Source organism: Gorilla gorilla, chromosome 5, assembly GCF_029281585.2.
Source record: "Gorilla gorilla gorilla isolate KB3781 chromosome 5, NHGRI_mGorGor1-v2.1_pri, whole genome shotgun sequence".
NCBI classification, from domain to species: domain Eukaryota; kingdom Metazoa; phylum Chordata; class Mammalia; order Primates; family Hominidae; genus Gorilla; species Gorilla gorilla.
Window position 1 is genome coordinate 67,957,718 of NC_073229.2, and position 10,803 is coordinate 67,968,520.

The window sequence follows — 10,803 nt, forward strand, 5'->3', positions numbered from 1 at the left end:
TCTCAAAAACAAAAACAAAACAAATATAGAATAGTGTACTACGTAAAATGCACGATCAGAACACAAGGAAAAGCTCATGACAATTTTAAAACAGAAAGTCAAATAAAAAATTAAATTCAAGCTTGGAATATATTTAAGAAATTATCTCAAATTTAGCGATTCATTCATTCATTTACTATTTACTAGACAACTAGTTTTTGCTGGTCTTGACTTTGTACTATAAATAGTGTCATGAAATGCACAAATAATTTAACAGTGGATATGGGACTTATAATTCTGGGACTCCATGGAAACAAATAGACAATTTAATGTACAACATGAGGTCAAAAAGTGATAAGGACTATGAAGAAAACTAAAGCAGGAAAAGGAAATAGAACAAGAAGAAAGCGTTAATTCAAAGAAACTCTGTTAGATGAATTAATATATAAGAAGAAAGCTGCTAGTCATATGAAGTCTAGAGAAGGTGTTTGTTGAGTCATAATCATATTTCAAGAGGAAAAAAATTTCTTCTTACTGAACCAACCAGAAGGTCGAAGTGGCTAGAACAGAACAAGCTAAGGAGACAATGGTGGGAAGGAAAGACAGACAGAAAAGCAAGGTATTGAAAAGATTTGTATTTTCTTATTAGTGTGATGGGGAATCCTTGGAGCAGAGAGTCATGGCCAGTGTGTGTGTGTGTGTGTGTGTGTGTGTGTGTGTGTGTGTGTGTGTGTGTATTTCAATGTGTATTTTAGATTCAAGAGATACATTTGCAGGTTTGTTACCTGGGTATTTCGTGTGATGCTGAGGTTTAGGGTATAAATGATCTCCTTACCCAGGTACCGAGGATAGTAGCCGATAGTTAGTTTTTCAACCCTTCCCTTGCTTCCTTCCCCAACTTCTAGTAGTCCCCAGTTTCTATTTTGTCATGTTTATGTTCATAACTGCCCAGTGTTTAGCCCTCACTTATAAGTAAGAACATGTAATATTTGGTTTTCTGTTCTTGCATTAATTCGCTTAGGATAATGGCCTCTAGCTGTATCCGTGTTGCTGCAAAGGACATGATTTCATTCTTCATTATGGTTGTGTAGCATTCCTTGGTGTATATGCACCATGTTTTTTTTTAAAATCTCATCCACCATTGATGGGCACCTAGATTGATTCCATGTCTTTCCTGTTGTGAATAGTGTTGCAATGAACATGTGAATGCATGTTTCTTTTTTATAGAATGATTTGTTTTCTTTTGAATACATACCCAGTAATAGAATTGCTGGGATGATTGGTATTATAAGTTCTTTGAGAAATCTCCAAACTAATTTTTATAGCAGTTGGACCAATTCATATTCCCACCAACAGTGTATAAGCATTCCCTTTTCTCTGCAGCCTCACCAGCATATGTTGTTTTTTGACTTTTACAAAATAGCCATTCTGACTGGCATGAGATTGTATTTCATTGGGGTTTTGATTCATATTTCTCTGATGATTAGTGATGCTGAGCATTTGTTCATATGTTTGTTGGCTGCTTGTATGTCTTCTTTCAAAGGTATCTGTTCAGGTCTTTTGCCCACATTTTAATGGGTTTGTTTTTTTTATTTGTTTGTTCAATTGTTTAAGTTCCTTATAGATTCTAAATATTATGCCTTTGTCGGATGCCTACTTTGCAAATATTTTCTCCCATTCTATAGGCTGTCTGTTTACTCTGTTGATAGTTTCTTCTACTGCGCAGAAGCTGTTTAGTTTAATTAGGTCCCACTTGCCAATATTTGTTTGGCTACAATTGCTTTTCAGGACTTAGTCATAAATTCTTTCACAAGGCCAAGGTTCAGAATGGAGTTTACCAGGTTTTCTTCTAGAATTCTTGCAGTTTGAGGTTGTAAATTTAAACATTTAATCCCTTTAGGGTTAATTTTTATATATAGTGAAAGGTATGGCTCCAGTTTCATTTCTCTGCATATGACTAGCCAGGTATTAGGATCCCCATTGCTTATTTTTGTTGACTTTGTTGAAGATTGACTGTAGGTGTGCGGTTTTATTTCTGGGTTCTTTATACCTGTTCCATGGTATAGAGACAGTCTATATATATGTTTTTGTACCAGTACCATGCTGTTTTGATTACTGTATCTTTATACTACAGTTTGAAGTCAGTCAGGTATTACAAAGCCTCCAAATTTGTTCTTTTTGCTTAGGATTTCTTTTGCTATTTGGGATCTTTTTTGTTTCCATAAGAATTTCAGAATCATTTTTCCAAATTCTGTGAAAAAGTCCTTTCTAGTTGTATAGGAATTGCATTGAATCTGTAAATTGCTTTGGGCAGTACAGCTATTTTAACAATGTTGATTATTTCTATTCATGAGCATGATTTTTTTATTTGTTTCTGTCATCAGTGATTCATTTCAGTAATGTTTTGTAGTTCTTCTTGTACAGATCTCCATCTCCTCGGTTAGATGCATTCCTAGGCATTTTATTCTCTTTGTGGCTATTGTAACTGGGGTTGTTTTCTTGCTTTTCTTGATTTGTCTCTAAGCTCAATCATTATTGGCATATAAAATGCTCTTGATTTGTGTACACTGATTTTGTATCTTGAAACTTTACTTAAGTCATTTATCAGTTCCAGGAGCCTTCTGACAGAGTCTTTAGGGTTTTCTAGGTAGAGAATCATATCATCAGTGAAGAGAGATAGTTTCACTTTTTATTTTCCTATTTGGATGCCTTTTATTTTTTCCATTGCCTGATTGCTCTGGTCTTTCAGTACTACGTTGAATGGGAGTGGTGGGAGTGGATATCCTTGTCTTGTTCTAGTTATCAAGGGGCATGCTTACAGATTGGCTGTGAGTTTGTCATAGATGGGTCTTATTATTTGATTATTATACCTTTGTTGCCTCATTTCTTGAGGGTTTTTGTATTAGTCAGGGTTGTCTAAAGCGACAGAACTAATAAGATATATGTATATATTAGAAGAAGTCTATTAAAGAGAATTGACTGACACGATCACATGATGAAGTCCCACAGTAGGCCCTCTGCAAGCTGAGGAGAAAGAAAGCCAGTAGTGGTTCATTCAGAGTCCTAAAACATCAAAAGTAGGAAAGCCTATAGTGCAGGCTTTAGTCTGTGACTAAAGGCCTGAGAGCCCCTGGAAAACCACTGGTGTAAAAGTTCAAGACTCTAAAAGCCAATGAACTTGGAGTCTGATGTTCAAAGGCAGGAAGCATCCAGCACAGGAGAAAGATGAAGGCCAGAAGACTCAGCAATTCAGCTCATCTCACCTTCTTCTGCTTGCTTTTTCTAGCCACCCTGGCAGCCGATTGGATGGTGCCCACCCAGACTGAGGGTGGATCTGCCTCTCCCAGTCCTCTGACTCAAATACTAATCATCTCCGGCAATACCCTCATAGACACACCCAGAAATAATACTTTGCATCCTTCAATCCAATTAAGCTGACACTTAATATTAACCGTCAACAGTTTTTATCAAGAAGAGATGTTGGATTTCATCAAAAGCTTTTTCTGCATCTATTGAAGTGATCATATTGCTTTCATTTTTAGTTTTGTTTATGTAGTGAGTCAAATTTATTGATTTGCATATGTTGAACCAACCTTGCCTCCCAGGAATGAAACCTACTTGATCATGGCAAATTAATTTTTTGATATGCTGTTGAATTTGGTTTGCTAGTATTTTATTGAGGATTTTTGCATCTATGTTCATTAGGGATATTGGTCTGTAGTTTTCTTTCCTTGTTGTGTCTTTGCCAGATTTGGGTATCAGGGTGATGCTGGCTTCATAGAATGAGTTACCAAGGAGAGCCTCCTCCTCAAATTTTTGGAAAAGTTTCAGTAGTATTGGTACCAGCTCTTCTTTGTACATCTGATAGAACTTGGCTGTGTGAATCCATCTGGTCCAGAGCTTTTTTGGTTGGCATGTTTTTTATTACTGATTAAATGTTAGACCTTGATATTAACCTATTCAGTGTTTTAATTTCTTAATTTCTTCTTGATTCAATCTTAGGATACAGTGTGTTTCCAGGAATTCATCCTTTTCTTCTAGATTTTCTAGTTTATGTAATAGAGGTGTTCATAATAGTCTCTGAGGGTGTTTTGTATTTCAGTGGTATCAGTTGTAAATTCACCTTTGTCATTTCTGATTGTGCTTATTTGGATCTTCTCTCTTTTTTTTTCTTTGTTAATCTAACTAGTGGTCTATTGATCTTGATTATCTTTTCAAAGAACCAACTTTTGGTTTCACTGATTTTTTTTTTTGTATGGATTTTAGGTCTCAATTTTTTTCAGCTCCACTCTGATTTTAGTTTTCTTTTCTTCTTCTAACGTTGGGATTATTTTGTTCTTGTTGTTCTAGTTCCTCTAAGTGTGTTGTTATATAATTAATTTGATATCTTTCTAGCTTTTGAGGTAGGTATGTAGCACCCAAAAGACAGCCCAGTTTATAGTGCTTCCTGTTAGCATTGCTTTTGCTGCATTGCAGAGATTTTGATATGTTGTGTCTCTGTTTTCATTTATTTTAAATAATTTTTGATTGCTGGTTTATGTTTAAAAGATGCCTCAGTATGTAGAATTGACAGTAGATGAGCAATAGCTGAAATGTTAAGACCAATTAGAAGGTTATTGCAGTCATCCTGATGACAATTATGGTGACTATGGCTGGGGTGTTAGCAATAGGATAAGTGTGACATAGATAAGTGATGCCAGTCTTTTAAATGTAAAGATAACATAGATCAGATGTAGAATATGAGAAAACAAAGAATACTATTTATACTTGTTAATTAAACAGTAAGGTTAAATTTGTGTTACTGTTGGTAATAGGGAAAATCATAAGTGAAACTCTGCTGGCATAAATGATATTTGTTTTGGATATATAATGTGGAATATAACTATTAGCTATTTAGGGGGACAAATAGAAACCTTATGTAAAGGAAAGTAATTAAGGAAACAAATATATAGACAGAAACAGAGGCAAAACACGTGGAGAACCAATCCTCAAGACCTAGCATTTAACTCATTGAAGTTCCAAGATAATATCAGCCACATTAATACGATAGTCATTAATGCTAATCAAGAGACATTTCAGGCATTCTGCTTTCTAAGAACTTGTTAGAGTTTCACTTCCTGGTCTCCTTTAAGTTGAGTAGGGGATGTAACCAGTTCAGGCAAGAGTATTACTAACAGAAGTGAAAGGAGTTATTGTGACACATTTAATTTCTGGCGAAAACCATCCAGTGACTTCTTTTCTTTCCCTAGGCATGGCAACTGGCCCAATCACTGCTGCTGACTGCTCCTGCAGTCTTGTTCTCAGTGACAATAAACAATGCCACCTTCTCTTGTGATTGATCCATGATGGACATGAAGTAACACTGAGAATAAACCTATGTTGTTTTAAGACACTGATATTTGGGACTTATTCTCACTACTACAGAATAAACTCTTCTATTCTGACTGAACCAACTATTACTAAAAAAGAGAAGAAAAAGGACATTTTTGGACTCACAGCGGCTCAGCTATTTTATTTCCTAAGCATCAGTTCTTAAGACATTACTCGAAAATATACTCCAGGGAAATGAGAGAGTAAACCACAAAAGAGGATGACAAGATCTGGAAAAATGTAACTCTATCTCAGCAAAATAAAAAAGGGAAGTCTCAGTATGGGCAGGAGAACAGAAGGTAAAAGAAAAGAGGACTCTGGGTTGGGCGAGGTGGCTCACACCTGTAATCCCAGCACTTCGGGAGGCTGAGACAGGCAGATCGCAAGGTCAGGAGTTCAAGACCATCCTGACCAATGTGGTGAAATCCCATCTCTACTAAAAATACAAAAATTAGCTGAGTGTGGTGGTGCATACCTGTAAGCCCAACTACTCAGGACGCTGAGGCAGGAGAATCACTTAAACCCGGGAGGCGGAGATTGCAGTGAGCCGAGATCGCACCACTGTACTCCAGCCTGATGACAGAGCAAGACTCCATCTAAAAAAAAAAAAAAAAAAAAAAAAAAGGAAAAGAGGGTACTATACCAAATAGAATATTATTGACTTATTAGAGGAACTTGGAAAAATGACAAAGAAAAAAGTGTGTTAAAAAGGAGGAGGAGTGTAATAGAAACACTACTGATATTGTTTGGTTCTGTGTCCCCACTCAAATCTCATCTTGAATTGTAATTCCCATATGTCTAGGGAGGGACATGTAAACCTCATGTGTCGAAGGACGGAGGTGACTGGATCGTAGGGGTTCCCCCATGGTTCTCATGATAGAGAGTTCTCACGAGATCTGATCATTTTGTAAAGCAGTTTTCTCTGCTTTTGCTCACTTCTCTCTCCTGCTGTTTCTTGAAGAAGGTGTTTGCTTCCCCTTTGCCTTCAGCCATGATTGGAAGTTTCCTGAGGCCTCCCTGTGAGTCAATTAAACCTCTTTCCATTACAAATTACCCAGTCTCAGGGAAATTCTTCATAGCAGTGTGAAAGCTGACGAATACAACTACCCACTCATCCCCTGTCTTCCAAAAAACTACGCAAATCAGGATTCAAAGATGACTCAAGCAGGAGTTTGAGACCAGCCTGGCAAACATGGTGAAACCCAGTCTGTACCAAAAATGTAAAAAATTAGCCTTGTGTGGTGGCCTCCACCTGTAATCCCAGCTACTCAGGAGCCTGAGGCAGGAGAATCGCTTGAACCCAGGAGGAGGCTGCAGTGAGCTGAGATCACACCACCACACTCCAGACTGAGTGACAGAGTGAGACTCCTGTCTCAAAAAAATAAGTAAATAAAAAAAATAAATAAAAAGATGACTCAAGGGTTCCAAAACTGGAAGGGAAGGTGGACAATTTCAGAGAGAAGAATTCATGAAATCTATCAATAGAATAAGTAGGAAGTTGACAGTTGACGGTAATAAGATAAAAATGTAAATTTTAGAACATTTAATATATATTAATTAAAAATTTCCACACACTGGTATAAATTACTTATGATTATTTTTTCAATTATTTATGATTATTTATTTTCTCATCACAATAGTCCTATGAAATATTTTTTATTATCAATTCAGTTTTAAAGATGAGGAAACAAATGTCTTGTATAACTCATTGAAAGTCACATAATAAGTGTCAAAGTTATCATTTAAAGTCTAAGAGTAGTTACATTTCAAATGCTTTTTACCTTGGAGTTAGAAATACGAACAGAAACACAAGAAAAGGTACTGTTTTAATATCAAAAACACTAAAATATGGCATTATTTTAAACATTGTGGGTTTTTTAAAAAAGGAAACATTTATTCTGAGTAAAATGGAAGTGACAAAACTAGAAATATAAAAATAAATATGCACTCAGTACATGTTATTTGCTCTGTATAGAACACTTTACATAATCATAATATAAATTCTGATTATTGTTCAATTATAAAATTGCCCCACGATATAATACCAAAGTCTAAATTTTAATTACGGAGCTAAATTTAAATGCTAGCAGTCTATGAATATGTAAACACTTGTTACATAATGAGGGTAGTATTACTAATCAATTAGCAACATATACTCTTCAATAAATGTTGCTAGGGAACTTGGTTGTCCATATGGAACAAAAATAAGTCCAAATAAAATTGGACTTAAAAGAGATGAAGATAAAGTGGATTAAGTACTTAAATGTAAACAAGCAAAACTTCATAATATTTAGAAGAAAATAAAGCAGAATATTATGACCCTATGTTACGAAATTATTTCTTAGCAAGGGTACCAAAGCACACACGATGAAGGAAAGGGTGCTTAATTTGTCCACAATAAAATCAGAAACATTTGCACACTAAACAATACCCCAAAAAAAAGATGAAAAAGCAAATCACAAGAAGAGGTATTTGCAGTGCAAATAATTATTAAAGAATTAGAATATAGAGTACATAAACAATTTTAACAAATCCATAAACCCATAGAATATTGGGGAAAGAATATAAGCAGCAATTCACAAGACAAAAGCATAAATGGCAAAGAATAAAGGTAAAAAGTATTTTGTTTGCCTTTTTTGTGTGTGTGTGTGTGAGTGTGATAAAGAGAAAGAAGTTAAAGTAGTGAGCTCACACTGCAGCTTTGAGGAATTTTATCTAATAGAAGACATCTCTTTTGTGAAATTTATACTGTGTGTAAAGTATCTGACCTATAGATAAAAATGTACAAAGCTCACTTCTGCTTTCCAAACCGGGAATAATAATGGCATCTATGTATAACAGGTTGGTTCCCTGGGAAACAGTTTTCCAAAAGGAGTTTACTTTGCAGGAGATTTATTGAAGAGTGCCCTTGGAATCAACACCTATGAAAAAGAGTGGGGAGAGAGCAGGAGGGAGTAGCAGAAGAAGGCAAGTGACACAGATTTAAGGTTAAATTTGGCCAAGTCCAAGGGGACCTCTGGAGCTAGAATGGTTTTACAGAACTCTCTAAAGTTGGGCTGAAATTATCAGAAGTTTTAATGCAGGCATTAAACAGTTATCAGATGAGAGTTATCTTGGGAAAAGACATGGCCTTGGATGAGGCAACTGTCTGCAGCTGAGTCAGTTACTGTAGGAGCTGACAGCCGAAGACTTCTGCCTACTGCTACATTTCTTTTACCATGGGCAACAAGTCCTTCCTAGAAAGGAGATCTGGGCGGCACATTACATCTATCTCATAAGATTGTGGTCGCCAGGAGACAGAGAGAGACACAGAGAGAGAGAGAGAGAGAGAGATGAGAGAGAGATTATGAAAAGAACTGGTTTATAGTCAGGCTATATAAGTGTTGGCTATTACTATTAAGCAAGTAGGCAACCTCATATGAAATGTAATGTCTCCATAAAAGGAAAAGATGAACCTATAGAGAAATTGGGGGAGTGGAAAAAGAGGTTGGAGTGAACATTTGTTATCATAACATCCTTGGATAATATTCTTCTTCTTTTTGGGAATTGATACTCTCCCATTCCAACCATGCAGTTCCAGAGGAGCTGTGAACCATTACACTCCATACTCTCCACTAACTCCTGCACAGAGAAGGCCCTGACTTTCCTTGGGCTGAGGATAGAACTGCTTCTTCTAATACTGAGCCTTGTCTGATCTGCATGTGATACAATGTGAACCATTTTGTATGGAATTTCATTTCCCCGTTCTTACTGGGAACTTTCACTGTGGAAAGAAAGGGAACATTCCTTTCTCTCTAACAGTCAAAAAGCTGGTAGGTTATGAATTCCATAGTCTCACTGTAGGTAAATTTACACTTTGGGTCCTAGAAAGACACAGTCATAATAATTCAATGTGGCTGAAAAATTGATTAAAGAGAAAACACAACCCAGGGTGTCGAGGAGCATACTACCTACCAATTCCAGGCAGTAACGTTCTAAGGACTGGGAAACTCTTAAGTGTTTTAGGCTGAATTTACTCTGGTCTATTCTCTGTGAAGATCCAGGTATGAGTCTCCCACAAAGAATATTGCTTCCAGGATCAGAAACCCCGTTGGAAAGTCATCTGGTATGTGAGTCTTTCCAGATCAAATATATGAATCCGTAAGTCCCCTAACTTACCTTCCTGTCCTCCCTGAGGACTTCTGCTCAACCAGTTTGCAGTTGCACTTGCAGTTTGAGGTATTAACACTAGAGGTCTCTCCCTACTCATGAGCCTTTATCCCCCACAGACAAGGCTTTGCCTCTCACACCCCAGCCTGCTGTACTTCAGTTTAACCTAATCTGCTATATCTATACCAAATGTTAACCATGCTAAGATTGGAAAATGCCCAAGAGAAGGAGTCCTGAAACCTAAAATCCTTGACCTTCTTGCTGGAGTCATGACATGTTCCATGATAGACACACAAAAAGGAAACTTCACAAACAATAACAACAAACGAGCCACCACCACCAACTCTATTAATCTGCTCCCACTAAATCCAAAAAAGAGTCACTAAGGCTGGTTGGACCCAATGAAGTCACAAAGACTCCTTTTGCCGGGAAATCACATATCTAGAGTAACAGCTTACTGAGTGACCACCTTAGCTCCTTGTGCCGTAATCTATGATGTTAACACCATTCTCTGCCTTATATGTTTTACATTCTGATATAGTAGAAAACAAACCCAAGGGAAATAAAGGGGGAAAGAAAGATGTTTACCTAAGGCCTAGACTAGAGCATTAAACCTAGCCATCTACTGCAAGCCTATTTTATAGGGGTCTTCATCTGACACTCTAAAGAGGGACTTCTGTCAATCAGAAAAAAAAATTGCTAAGGTGTGTTAAAAAGAAAAGAGGAAAAGAAAAATAATTACTGAGATAGAGAAGACAAATAGCCCATGTAGAATTAGAACACCAATTCCTTTTCTATTAAATTTCCTTAGACTTGACCCATCCCATTTCTCTCCTTCTTAGAGTTGAAGACATCAGAGGGAGTGGTGGAAGAGAGGGATTGAGTAGCACTGGGCTGGAGAACAGCCTTGAATTTTACCTAGAATCCAATAATATCATGTAGGTTGTCTCAATTAAATATCTGCATCTTTATATGATGCCTATTTATAGTTTGTCCAAAGATTGAGTATGAAGCTTGATTAATTAGAGCATATTTAAATTTAACTCAAGTTTAGCCTTCTCTCTTAAAACTTTTATCACCAGTATCAGTTTCCTTAGCAAGTGAATTGAGATTTGTTGAGTGTGAAAGGCTAGACTTGTGAAACTAAAGTACAAATAGGTTATCAAGGAATTTTCCAAAAACCTGATAAGCAAAACCTACATTAAAATGACAAAAAAGCACTAGAGATTATTGACCTTACTAAGAATTTATTTTACATTTTGTATTATTTAAGTGTCAAAACTCCATATTCTTCTAATGTGATTC

General features: G+C 36.5%; 1 long non-coding RNA gene across 1 annotated transcript in view; it reads left to right on the plus strand.

The window, feature by feature from the left end:
* LOC109027212 (uncharacterized) overlaps positions 1–6,650 on the plus strand; it is a 95,959-nt gene extending 89,309 nt beyond the window's left edge. The window contains exon 6 of the long non-coding RNA XR_002006318.2: positions 5,229–6,650. This is a non-coding gene — a long non-coding RNA (uncharacterized lncRNA). The remainder of the gene's footprint in view (positions 1–5,228) is intronic.
* The last annotated feature ends 4,153 nt before the right edge of the window (positions 6,651–10,803 follow it).